Genomic DNA, 14,933 nt, shown 5'->3' with positions numbered 1-14,933 from the left:
CGATTATGTTTCTAGGTTTGTCAGCACCACACCGAAGTGGTAAACGTCCGAGACCTGCATCACTTCGGGCTTTCCTCCCACATTAAGCTGACACGCCGTGATATAACTGGAATAATGTTAAAAGCGGCGTTAAACCCAACTCACTCACTCACTCACTCAGAATGTCTCACACCATTTTGACGATCAAGATTTACCATGTCAACGGTGTATGTCTGACTTTGAGTCAAGCGAGACATATTTTGTAAAATGTGACCAGAATTTTCTCCCTTGATAAACAAGCTAGCAGACGGCAAGCAAGACCACCGTGGAAGGATTGTTTCTGAATTATAAAATCAAGAAATCAGAACAGCACAGGGCCCCGTTCCACAAAGCGTTCTTAGCGCTATGATTGTCGCAAGTCAGTGATAAAGACTGGTAGTTACGATCGACTTAGCGCTAAGACCGCCATGTGGAACGGGGCCCTGGTCATTTCAGACAGAACTGACATTCCACTATCAACTTAGTGTCGTGTTTAGCATAAATATTGCAAGTGGAAATAGAATTGAGCACAAAACAGGAGGAGATAGGCCTACAAAATTGACTGTGACAGAAGACGACTTGGTATGTTGGCGTCTAAAAACATGCGCATGATCATAAAAAAAATATTAGGCATAAAATTGTCAGAGGAACAAATCATGTTCCTGAACAGACAATAAGACGATTGTGACAAGTCGTTCGAAATGTCAGATGGTTTGACGTGTCAGGCATGTTACGCAAACATTATGTATAACAGTTTATATAACAAAGCAAACGTTCTGAGCGTTCCTGGACAGTGACTGGATGTAGAATGTTTATGGAGCGACTGTAGACTGTATGTAGACTGACTGTGGACTGACTGTAGAGTGGATGTAGACTGACTGTGGACTGACAGTAGACTGGATGTAGAATGTCCGTGGACTGACTGTAGACTGCATGTAGACTGACTTTGGATTGAATGTAGACTGGTGTAGAATGTCCGTGGATTGAGTGTAGACTGTATGTAGGCTGACTGCGGACTTATTGAAGACTGGATGTAGAATATCCGTGGACTGACTGTAGACTGAATGTAGACTGACTGTGGGCTGACTGTAGACTGTATGTAGAATGACTCCGGACTGCCTTAATATAGTCTGTAGACTGACTGTGGACTTACTGTAGACTAGATGTAGAATGTCCGTGGAGCGACTGTAGACTGTATGTAGAATGACTGTGGACTGCCTAAACACCGTCTGTAGACTGACTGTTTAGGTTGACTGTTGACTGACTGTACACTATCGGTAGACTGACTGGACTGACTGTAGACTGGTGTAGAATTACTGTGGACTGACTGTAGACTGGATGTAGACTGTCCGTGGAATGCTTTAGACTTTCGAATGTCTGTTAACTTCTGTCCGGCTGTAAACTGACTGTGGACTGACTGAAGACTGTCTGAAGCCCATTTCTGGTGTCTCCCACCGTGATATTGCTGGGATATTGGTAAAAGCGGCGTAAAACCGCATCCATCATCCATCCATTCTTTCATTCATGCAGTTTGGTTTGTTTGTTGTTTTACGCCGCACTCAGCAATATTCCAGCTATATGACGGCGGTCTGTAAATAATTGAGTCTTGACCAGACAAGCCAGTGATTAATATCATGAGCATCGATCCACGCAATTGGGATGCGATGACATGCATCAACCAAGTCAGCGAGCCTGACCACCCGATCCCGTTAGTCGCCTTTTACAGCTAACATAGTCACCTTTTACGGGAAGAATGGGTTCCTTTAGACCTATTCTACCCCGGATCTTCATGCAGTGAAAATGGACTAAAAAATATATTTGCAGTGGAAAGAGCTATTGGTAACTCGCATATGTGATAAAACCTGCATGTTTCTTGCATTACCTAGGCCTAACGGAGGACATTGTCAACTGTTTTCTATGATCTTGTAAATAAGCACAGATAACAAAATGTTTAAGAATTAAACGACGACTGGGTATTGTTTGTCGTACAATAAAACACAGCAGGGATTTATTGTACGACAAACAACGACCACGAGTCGTTTATAGTTTATATGAGATATCAACATTATGATCAGCCTCTTTGCTATTTATCTCGTAGCTATCTTATATATGCAAAAAAACAAGATAGCTACGCGACAAATCGCAAACAACAAAGAAGAACGAAGTGTGGCTTTCTTCACGATAAAAAAATTGTTCTATCATGACGTCTTTTCTTGAGTTTCGAACATGCGCTCGCAATTTGATGACGTCATATATTGGACGACGTTATTTGTTAGAGAGAAGTGTCTAGAAGGTTGTTCCCCATAGATGTAGCTTGGCTACACAGATAAACGCAATGGCCAAACGATGGCATCCAAAAGTGGGAGGGATATCAGGAGAAAAAGTACAGATAATCGAGGATTCTGAGATTAGGCGGGAAATACCAAAGTTCATCCATCTGTTCTCAAATGGCCTTAGCCGACATTTTCGAGGTCGTATTCTATTCAGTGATTTATAAAAAAATGGGTAATAATTTTTAAAGCTTGTACATTATGTCAACGTCCTTAAGGAGACATAATGTACATAATTTTAGGAGACATAATGTACATAATGTTGATATTTAATGGTTTTATTGTGCGTTAAACAACTCCAACTCGTTGTTTTTTTATCGCTTATACAAAGCAGGAGAACAAATTGTTTAATAAAGCGTGTCTACCTGAATTACATTCTCATTCAAAAGACTTTCTGAAGCATAATTGCAAAAGGTATAATTCTTTCTATACCTAGTTTCTTTCGTTGATTATCACAAGGGATGTTTTACTTGCAAGTTTAGAGGATTGTCAGTACTACCGTGGTTACAATGCATGAACATGCTGAAGGTATGTGACGCTCACTTGATTACCAAGTATTTTACTGTTGTCACATCACTGCACATACTAAGAGGCCTTCAATTTACCCGTGAAGATCCAGGGTAGAATAGGTCTTCAGCAACCCATGCCTGCCATAAAAGGCGACTATGCTTGTCGTAAGAGGCGACTAACGACATCGGGTGGTCAGGCTCCCTGACTCGGTTGATGCATGTCATCGATCCCAATTGTGTAGCTCTATGCTCACGATGTCGAAGATGGATTGTATGGTCCAGATTCGATTATTTACAGACCGCCATCGTATAGCTGGAAACTTGCTTAGCGTGGCGTTATACAACAAACAAACAAACAAAATTAGATGTACCAGAAATAGGGATTTCAATGTTTGGTTGAAGAAAAGAAACCATTCACAGCCTGAAGGTTGAGTGTATTTTCAAACGTTGGTCACATGAAACCTGCAATTTGGGATAAATTTGATAATTGGTTTGTTGGTTGGTTGGTTCGTTGTTTTACGCCGCACTTGGGATACGATGACATGCATCAACCAAATCAGCGAGTCTGACCACCCGATCCAGTTAGTCGCCTTTTACGGCAAGCATGGGTTGCTGACGACCTATTCTACCCCGGATCTTCACGGATGGAGAGACAATCGAGTGATAGCCAGTCTGGACCAGATAATCCGGGGATACCATAGCGCGTTTACTGATTTTGTTGAAACTAAGCAAGTTATGTTTATTTTAAATGACTTCTGAAGGGTAGAAGTGCAGAGGTTCTTCCGCTTTTAAGTGAAGAGAAACCTTTCAGAAATATGTTCGTTATGGGATACAGTTGGGGATAGTTTTTTTGTCTGGCCCACACGTTATGTTTTTCATTTGATTCAGCATAATTAATAATTTGGGGCGGTCGGGTTGCCTAGTGGTTAAAGCGTTCGCTCGTCACGCCGAAGACCCGGGTTCGATTCCCGACATGGGTACAATGTATGAAGCCTATTTCTGGTGTCCCCCGCCGTGATATTGCTGGAATATTGCTAAAAGCGGCGTTAAACCGTCATCGCTCACTCACTCTTTGCGTAAGATGAAGCTACCCGTAGAATCATCGGCCCATTTATTACATAAAACCGATGGTTGGTTGGGTTTGAAACTGGGACAACACAACGCACAGCATGAAGACCGGAAAACAGGTTTCCACAAAAGAAGACACTCGGTGACACAATGTACCAACCGAATCGTCGATTCAGCAGTTATACAAGACTGACGGTTGGGTGGGTTGTCATTCTGCCACGTGTACAAGTCCCTGTAGCAGGTATTCGGACCTGAATACACCTTACATGTATAATGCTTGAATGGCGTTTAAAAACATGACAATATGCGCAGTTGCAGCGGTATAGATCTAGACAAAAAATACCTCGTCGTCATGGGAACAGACAGGTTGCGTCAGATCGTGTCCAATTATAAACATAATCGCTCCACGATACGTTTGACGTTCGCTTACCCACCAGGGAAAGTAATATAGCTATAAAAACGTATTCCCCTCGTGATAACCCTACACCTAATTATATGCACACAATTTTTAAGTCCATTTCCACTGCATGAATGAATGAATGAATGAATGGATGAATGAATAAATGGATGGATGATTGAGTATGTTTTACGCCGCTTTTAGCAAAATTCCAGCAACAGCACGGTCGGAGACACCAGAAATGGGGACCCGTAAAGATTTCGGGGTAGAACAGGTCTTCAAGCAACCCATGCTTGCCGTAAAAGGTGACTATGCTTGTCGTAAAAGGCGACTAACGGGATCGGGTGGTCAGGTTCGCTGACTCGGTTGATGCATGTCATCGATCCCAATTGCGTGGATCGATGCCCATGATATCAATCACTGGATTGTCTGGTACAGACTCGATTATTTACAAACCGCCGTCATATAGCTGGAATATTGCTGAGTGCGGCGTTAAACAACAAACCGACCAACCAACCAGAAATGGGCTTCAGACCGTCTTCGGTCAGTCCGCAGTCAGTTTACAGCCAGACAGAAGTCAACAGACATTCAAAAGACAGTCTACAATCATTCCACAGACATTCTACATCCAGTCAATGTCCAGAAACGCACAGAACGTTTGCCTTGTTATATAAACTGATATACATAATTCTATCTCCACTTGCAAAAGTCTACAATCATTCCACAGACAGTCTACATCCAGTCTACAGTCGCTCCACGGACATTCTACATCCAGTCTACAGTCATTCTAGAGACAGTCAGTCTACAGACGGTCTTTAGGCAGTCTGCAGTCAGCCAACAGTCATTCTACAGTCAGTCTCAAAACAGTCAACATTCAGTCTACAGTCAGTCGACATGCAGTCTACAGACAGTATACAGTCAGGCTACAGACATTCTACATCCAATCTACAGACAGTCACATCTCATTAACTGTCAGTCTACAGTCAATCTAAAGACAGACAGTCTTCATGCAGTCTGCGGTCAGTCTACACTCAGTATGCAGTCTGCAGTCAGTCTACACTCAGTAAACGTGCAGTCTGCAGTCAGTCTACACTCCGTGTACATGCAGTCTGCAGTTAGTCTACACTAAGTGTACATGCAGTCTGCAGTCAGTCTACACTCAGTGTACATGCAGTCTGCAGTCAGTCCACACTCCGTGTACATGCAGTCTGCAGTCAGTCTACACTCCGTGTACATGCAGTCTGCAGTCAGTCCACACTCAGTGTACATGCGGTCTGCAGTCAGTCTACACTAAGTGTACATGCAGTCTGCAGTCAGTCTACACTCCGTGTACATGCAGTCTGCAGTCAGTCTACACTAAGTGTACATGCAGTCTGCAGTCAGTCCACACTCAGTATACATGCAGTCTGCAGTCAGTCTACACTCCGTGTACATGCAGTCTGCAGTCAGTCTACACTCCGTGTACATGCGGTCTGCAGTCAGTCCACACTCAGTATACATGCAGTCTGCAGTCAGTCTACACTCCGTGTACATGCAGTCTGCAGTCAGTCCACACTAAGTGTACATGCAGTCTGCAGTCAGTCTACACTCAGTATACATGCAGTCTGCAGTCAGTCCACACTCAGTATACATGCAGTCTGCAGTCAGTCTACACTCAGTGTACATGCGGTCTGCAGTCAGTCCACACTCAGTATACATGCAGTCTGCAGTCAGTCTACACTCCGTGTACATGCAGTCTGCAGTCAGTCCACACTCAGTATACATGCAGTCTGCAGTCAGTCTACACTCAGTGTACATGCAGTCTGCAGTCAGTCTACACTAAGTGTACATGCAGTCTGCAGTCAGTATACACTCAGTGTACATGCAGTCTGCAGTCAGTCTACACTCAGTGTACATGCAGTCTGCAGTCAGTCCACACTAAGTGTACATGCAGTCTGCAGTCAGTCTACACTCCGTGTACATGCAGTCTGCAGTCAGTCTACACTCAGTGTACATGCAGTCTGCAGTCAGTCCACACTAAGTGTACATGCAGTCTGCAGGCAGTCCACACTAAGTGTACATGCAGTCTGCAGTCAGTCTACACTCCGTGTACATGCAGTCTGCAGTCAGTCCACACTAAGTGTACATGCAGTCTGCAGTCAGTCTACACTAAGTATACATGCAGTCTGCAGTCAGTCCACACTCAGTATACATGCGGTCTGCAGTCAGTCCACACTCAGTATACATGCAGTCTGCAGTCAGTCTACACTCCGTGTACATGCAGTCTGCAGTCAGTCTACACTAAGTGTACATGCGGTCTGCAGTCAGTCCACACTCAGTATACATGCAGTCTGCAGTCAGTCTACACTCAGTGTACATGCAGTCTGCAGTCAGTCTACACTCAGTATACATGCGGTCTGCAGTCAGTCTACACTAAGTGTACATGCAGTCTGCAGTCAGTCTACACTCCGTGTACATGCAGTCTGCAGTCAGTCTACACTCCGTGTACATGCAGTCTGCAGTCAGTCTACACTCCGTGTACATGCAGTCTGCAGTCAGTCTACACTCAGTGTACATGCGGTCTGCAGTCAGTCCACACTCAGTATACATGCAGTCTGCAGTCAGTCTACACTCCGTGTACATGCAGTCTGCAGTCAGTCTACACTCCGTGTAGATGCAGTCTGCAGTCAGTCTACACTAAGTGTACATGCAGTCTGCAGTCAGTCCACACTCAGTGTACATGCAGTCTGCAGTCAGTCTACACTCAGTGTACATACAGTCTGCAGTCAGTCTACACTCCGTGTACATGCAGTCTGCAGGCAGTCCACACTAAGTGTACATGCAGTCTGCAGTCAGTCTACACTCAGTGTACATGCAGTCTGCAGTCAGTCCACACTCAGTATACATGCAGTCTGCAGTCAGTCTACACTCCGTGTACATACAGTCTGCAGTCAGTCTACACTCCGTGTACATGCAGTCTGCAGTCAGTCTACACTCAGTGTACATGCAGTCTGCAGTCAGTCTACACTAAGTGTACATGCAGTCTGCAGTCAGTCTACACTCCGTGTACATGCGGTCTGCAGTCAGTCTACACTCCGTGTACATGCGGTCTGCAGTCAGTCTACACTCAGTGTACATGCAGTCTGCAGTCAGTCTACACTCCGTGTACATGCAGTCTGCAGTCAGTCTACACTAAGTGTACATGCAGTCTACAGTCAGTCTACACTCAGTGTACATGCAGTCTGCAGTCAGTCTACACTCAGTGTACATGCAGTCTGCAGTCAGTCCACACTCAGTATACATGCAGTCTGCAGTCAGTCTACACTCAGTATACATGCAGTCTGCAGTCAGTCTACACTCAGTGTACATGCGGTCTGCAGTCAGTCCACACTCAGTATACATGCAGTCTGCAGTCAGTCTACACTCCGTGTACATGCAGTCTGCAGTCAGTCTACACTAAGTGTACATGCAGTCTGCAGTCAGTCTACACTCCGTGTACATGCGGTCTGCAGTCAGTCTACACTCCGTGTACATGCGGTCTGCAGTCAGTCCACACTCAGTGTACATGCGGTCTGCAGTCAGTCTACACTCAGTATACATGCAGTCTGCAGTCAGTCTACACTCAGTGTACATGCAGTCTGCAGTCAGTCTACACTCAGTGTACATGCGGTCTGCAGTCAGTCCACACTCAGTATACATGCAGTCTGCAGTCAGTCTACACTCCGTGTACATGCAGTCTGCAGTCAGTCTACACTAAGTGTACATGCAGTCTGCAGTCAGTCTACACTCCGTGTACATGCGGTCTGCAGTCAGTCTACACTCCGTGTACATGCGGTCTGCAGTCAGTCCACACTCAGTGTACATGCGGTCTGCAGTCAGTCTACACTCAGTATACATGCAGTCTGCAGTCAGTCTACACTCAGTGTACATGCAGTCTGCAGTCAGTCTACACTCAGTGTACATGCGGTCTGCAGTCAGTCCACACTCAGTATACATGCAGTCTGCAGTCAGTCTACACTCCGTGTACATGCAGTCTGCAGTCAGTCTACACTCAGTATACATGCAGTCTGCAGTCAGTCCACACTCAGTAAACATGCAGTCTGCAGTCAGTCTACACTCCGTGTACATGCAGTCTGCAGTCAGTCTACACTCAGTGTACATGCAGTCTGCAGTCAGTCTACACTCCGTGTACAGACAGTCTACATTCAGACACATGTACAGACACTTCTTTAACCCCGCAAAATACATGGACATCCTCGTTAATTCATCACCGTTATGAAAAGCACTTCACTTAAAACATCGTTCAATTTCATCATCTTGGTTTTTTATACTTTATATAACATAACGTTTGCTATTAATATTTATCGTGTAACACCTTTACATAAGCAACACAAATAAGATTAATGGCGTGTTCATGTCATCGCGTTCTTGCTTGCCCCAGTTGCCGTGATAATGTAACGGTTACTGTTATTTAGTCGACATCTCAGAAATATGTCTCGCGCTATTATCCTCGAAGTAGAAACATATTAAAGCGTGCATTAATATCCAAGACATACATGTATAACAGTGGTAATTAAGTTAGGAATTACTACTACCAGTTTTGACAATGTGTATAGGTTTTTTTATCATGTGAATGACATCTTTGTCTCGACTCAACCAAAAGACTCTACAAAGAAGAGATATTTGACAACAGATTTTTCTTGATTATATAATGTATTAATTTTGTACATTAAAGGAGACTATCGGGGATTTATGGCGGAAAGACCGTGGTTGATTAACTAAGATGTGTGAGAATTGTGTACAATGGTGTTATTATCAATTACTACGTAAAGTGATGAGGGAAGACTAGATGTTCAGCAACCCATGCTTGCTCTGAATGGCGTCTATGTTTGTCGTAGGAGGCGACTAACGGGATCGGGTGGTCAGGCTTGTTGACTTTGTTGATGCATGTCATCGTATCCCAATTGCGTGGATCGATGCTCATCACTGGATTGTCTGGTCAGACTCGATTATTTCAAGACCGCCGTCATATACCTGGAATGCTGCTGATTTCGGCGTTAAACAAAAAAAATGAACACACGAATTGACCCTCCCTGCTTTCTTTGGCGTCAACAAGATCCTGAATGATGCCCTGATCTGCACTACTAACATTATCTAGCTCGTCTTGTACAGCTGACACACAGGTGTGGATAAGTCAATTAGATCATCTAACTGTCTGACCTTCGACATAGACCTAGCAGTGACACACGCCAAGAGCCTCCACCTGATGACTGAACACCGTGAACCAGTACATAATTATCTTCAGCGACCTCTGCCAACTTCACAACTTTCTGATGTTTAAACCTGGCTGCATACTGCCCTTGATCTCGTCTGACACCATTAAAAGTTAATAATTGATAATTGACTCAACTCAGTGTCATGACTGTGAGTTTGAATGCAAAATATATAAGAAGGATTTAAATCAAATTGCGAAATACGCATCAGTCAGAGAGCACACGTTAAATCTCCAAAGTAAGTAAGTAAGCAAATTGCAAAGGACACTGACGCAATCAAGCGAGGTTGGAAGAAGGCATGATTACTGTGAGTTAACAGTGACACTATTTGGTCTGTTTACACGGTCATTTGTGATGTATTGTGTAACCGTTCTGCATTCATTTGTGTTATTAAACTTATAGAGTAACTTGTGGTTCTGATTGGTGATTTCAACATTTGATGACGTGTTGCAATGAATAAAGTATGTATGTATTATTTATACTTATTTTTGCGTTTTTATTTTTTGCGATTGAGTCTCGTTCGCAAAACTCGCAATAATAAAACGGTCGCAAAAAATTCCCTGTTTACAGTATACAAGCTCAAACAACTCCCCAATCGACCCTGTCTTAGTCTATTGATCACACAAATGGCCTTTCTCACCCTTAAACTCGGCATAACTTTCAGGACCTGCCTTCTTCAGACCTCCAAGCTGCTGATCCCATAGGCCCCGAGAATTGCTGATATAACCTGTTGGTAGTTCCTAGACTGCACATCATCCAATGAGTTATACGCCGCGCTTGCCTTAGGGCGAACGAGAATATGCCAATGACTCTCAGGTCATGGACACTCAGCCGCCAACTATACCCAACAAAATACTGCCCCACAACTGAGACGCAAACTGAAAAAAATGAGAACCCTCTTCTCATAAAACTAGAGCTGTCCCGAGCGAGCCCCAGAATGACATCTGTACTATCACGGAGCAGTGCTCCAGGTAGACTAACATCTAGTCTCTGAAATGAACATATCGTACATAAAAAAACAGTTGTTCAGTTATCTTAATAAAAAATATGATAAAAAGGAGCCCAGTGACTCTCTTCATTTTCAGAATACTGATACTGCAGTGATCTAGACTTGCCAAACATTGTAGACTTGCATGGGCTGTATTTGATATATATTTGTATCAGGGTCTGTAAGACAGACTATGCTCCAGGTTACACAAAACCAAATGTTTTCCCATAGAGTGAGTGAGTATGGTTTTACGCCGCTTTTAGCAATATTCCAGCAATATCACGGCGGGGGACACCAGAAATGGGCTTCACACATTGTACCCATGTCGGGAATCGAACCCGGGTCTTGACGGCGTGACGAGCGAACGCTTTAACCACTAGACTTCTATAGTAGCGTTATATATATATATATTTTTTTTTAAATAACTAAACATTCAACAGCTATTACCTGTACGTGTGTGCACAGTTTGGCCTTAGAGTAGCAATAAAAACATAAAAAAAATGACTAGCTTAGCCAGCTCCTTTTCCGAGTACAGGAAGCTGAACACACCACGCCCAGTTTCGCACCAAATATCACCTACTTGAAAATAGCTGTGGTCACATTCAGCATAAGTCATCATGTTGAAAAAGACATGGTCAGTTTGAATAACTGGATGGATGTACATTTGAAAGACATAAAAATCTTACAGAATATCCTCCAATCACAGCCTGCAGATATCTCTCGATCTGCCCTGAAGGCTCCCTACGAAAACCGCACTGTCCCAACTGGTTCTGATTTGGTGTAGTAGAACCTCCAGAGACTCGAGTGTCGGTGAACAAGAGTAAAGTAATGATGGAAACGCAGGTTTATTACAATCAGCTGATTATATCGATAGACGACAATATAAAGAATCAAAAACCCAATTTTCACAGACAACTGCACAAGCTGATTTGCTAAGCAACTGTATAACAGTAATAGTGAGTGAGTGAGTGAGTGAGTGAGTATGGTTTTACGCCGCTTTTAGCAATATTCGAGCAATATCACGTCGGGGGACACCAGAAATGGGCTTCACACATTGTGCCCATGTCGGGAATCGAACCCGGGTCTTCGGCGTGACGAACTAACGCTTTAGCCACTAGGCTACCCGACCGCCCCTTATAACAGTAATAGGTGAGAGGGGCTAAATAAAAACTTTGACAAGATAATAGATAAGTTAAATAAAACATGAGTTTCGAATGACCACCCAGTATTAAGACGACCCGGAAACTATCTAGTGAAACGTTGATGATGATGATGATGATGATGATATGATGATGATGATGATGATGATGATGATGTTGATGATGATGATGATGATTTACAACCAGACCTTTATTGACGTGGTAAAAATGACCAGAAATACATGAAAAATATCTACAAGTACCAGACATTCCCGCTACAGCGTGAAAATCAAAGTTACAAAAACATTTTCATTACATGGATAATGTAACAAATATATATGAGATAACAAATCAAATCAATACATGATAAAAATGTGCAATTAAACCGCTAGAAAATAAAATCTACGGGTTCTGGACAACGACGCCCGTCGGACTTTGCCGAATGGTGACTGAAAACGGAGAATAAAAAAGAGAGAGGGTAGCGGTTCGGTCATGAGACCATGACCAGACTGTTTTTTGCAACCCGAGCGACAACGAGGACGAAGGAAAAGACAATACAATAACACAGAATAAAGAGCTCGCCGATGTTACGGTTGTGTGTAGCAGGATAAACTGACTAAGAATGAACAGTACATCTGGAGAGAGAGACTAGCACAGAGACCAGATCTTTCACGATGCCATAACATTCATAAACGGTTACAAATGCATGTTTTTTTATAATGTAATGTATCTCTATCCACATTTAAGAAAACCCCTGCAACTTTGTATTAAAATCGGATCAAGAGCAAAAGTGTCGAAAGAATGTAACCATTGTAATAGACATTGCTATGACTATGATTGCCATATTATTTTGCACTGTGAAAAGTTTATGCCTGACAGAAATAATTTCTTCTCATGCCTGATTGATAAACTTGATGTAGATGTATAAGTGAAAATAGATATGCTTGACGATGATGATATGCTTTCAATCTTTCTCGGTGCAGATATCCATGACTTGACTAACGAACTTGATTACGATACTTGGCAGAGCATCATAATGTCTTTCTGCCACTTCACATGGAATTTAAAGAAACACCTTATGTATATCTACTAGATATCTTACTGCTCTCAAAATGTACATTGTGATTATTTATTCATAGCAGTGTATAACATGATTTCATTGTATATAGACAAGTAATTCCATTGATGTATTGTAAATAATGTAAAATCTTCGGATTCAACTCTGGAGGAAATAAAGAAATGCATTCGTCCGTTCGTTCGTTCGTTCGTTTTCATTCATTCATTCATTCATTCATTCATTCGAGTACTCTTTGAAGCCCTAGTCTCTCCAGGTCAGCCAAGGCTAGGGATATTTTAGTTAGGGAGTAATTGGTCTATCATCCCAGACTCCGAACTTTCCCATCAGCATTCCTGTGCCGGCCCTTGCTCTCATTGACCGACACAATACTTCACTCACGCCAGTATACACTTTATTTATTATACGCTTTATACGCTCTATACAAGCAGTTTGTTCACATGGTAATACTTCAAACGAACTTATGACAAGCACTGAAAGCACGTAGCAGGGCAACTTCGTAAGATAACATTGGATGCCCCACCCCACCCAGAAAACCGAAAACAGAAAACCACAGTATTGTCGGAAATGCCAGTAAAATGCTTTCTGCCCGTTAAAAAAAAGAGAGCTTGATGTTGAAGAATCAAGTAACTATCGATCTAACTACCTGTGGTTTGAAGTATTTCAGTTATAACAAGACTAGTCCTATCTTTAATTTTACAGGAGAAAATTCCAACGAAAACAGAAAGTTCAGATATACTCAGTCCAACGAGGAAGGTTAGAAACGGACTATATAAATATGCACATGTGATTCCGTTGCGGTGTGTTTCTGAACTGTCCTCGTTCTGAAACTTTCACAAAACAAGGCTAAAGTATGACAAATGGACCAAAGAAGGTAGGGGTCGTCTCAAACCCTAAACCGTGAAAAGGAAAACTTGAAAGAAATGAAAGAAAATTCTCCTGAATAAGGAACAAGAGAAGTACATTACAGATGTCATGGGGTACAAAACGGTGTGTAGCTCAAACGTTATGAGCTCAACTCCATTGAGCTTATCTGGGCTAACTGTAGAGGGTTGGTGGTAAGACAACTCAATATTCAAACTCACAAATGTCGCAGGGTTGATCAACACAAGGTATGACAAAAGGCTGAAGATTACGTTTTATTACAGACCGTTCTTTCTTCCAACGCAGCGGCGAAGACATCGACCTTGTTGCCACTAGATATACGATTGGGTGATAGTTCTGATTCAGATACGTCATCAGCTGAGTCAGATGTTGGCTGAAGAAATCATCTGTACAAACAGAGACTCGCTATACCATCATCTTCCAAGCAAATATAATGCAGTACATAACTTAAATGCTAACCCGCGTATCTCAATGAAATGTGATAACAGCAATATTTTGAGACCACCCCCAACCCAGGTCAGAGGTCATGACCATTGGACAGGAGTTGGTGATTACGTCAGGCCTTATGCCATTTTTTGCATGACGACACATGACTATTTTCAAGTTGATCATCATTTCACCTGTAAATGAACCTTAAAGGCTAATCCCAGTGTCGGTTAGGATAGGCGAGTTCATTTAGATTTGAGTTTTTGATATATGCTTTTTTATAGCCCTATGATTCGTATTTATCAAATGAAGTTCGAAAAGCATTTTTCTCGCATTTCCGACTTTATTTTAAGCAATGCTTGCAAAGGTTTTGCTCTACAACGCCCATAAATATTATGACGTCATATAGCTCATTGTGACGCAAAAGATATGACGTCACAGTCGTATATAGAAAAGCGAAAAATTGCAAGCTCTCTGTTGTCCTCAAAACTTGAAATAAATCCTCTTTGCACATTTCTAAAGTGTTTAAGCACGATATGAATTGCCACACATCCTTTGAATATCGTAGTAACCGCAGCTTTGCATTTTGTAGCCTGCCACTGCAAATATAATTATTTAAACATGCCCACCGACAATGACTGCAAACGAAGTACTATTCTAAAAATATCAGCTTCCTCGGCGATGCGGCCGTCAAATCAGAGGGGGTTTATTGTGATTGATACCTCTGATGGACCTATCAAAAACGAATATTTTCAAATTCATGGTTGAATACCGTATTGTACAGGATACGAACAGTATCCTTCTTATGTTTATGTATACTAGTAGTGAGTGAGTGAGTGAGTCAGT

Source organism: Haliotis cracherodii, unplaced genomic scaffold (assembly GCF_022045235.1).
Source record: "Haliotis cracherodii isolate W230 unplaced genomic scaffold, xgHalCrac1.p SCAF_12, whole genome shotgun sequence".
In the NCBI taxonomy this organism is placed as follows: Eukaryota; Metazoa; Mollusca; class Gastropoda; order Lepetellida; family Haliotidae; genus Haliotis; species Haliotis cracherodii.
Note: the sequence above shows the minus strand (reverse complement) of the source record.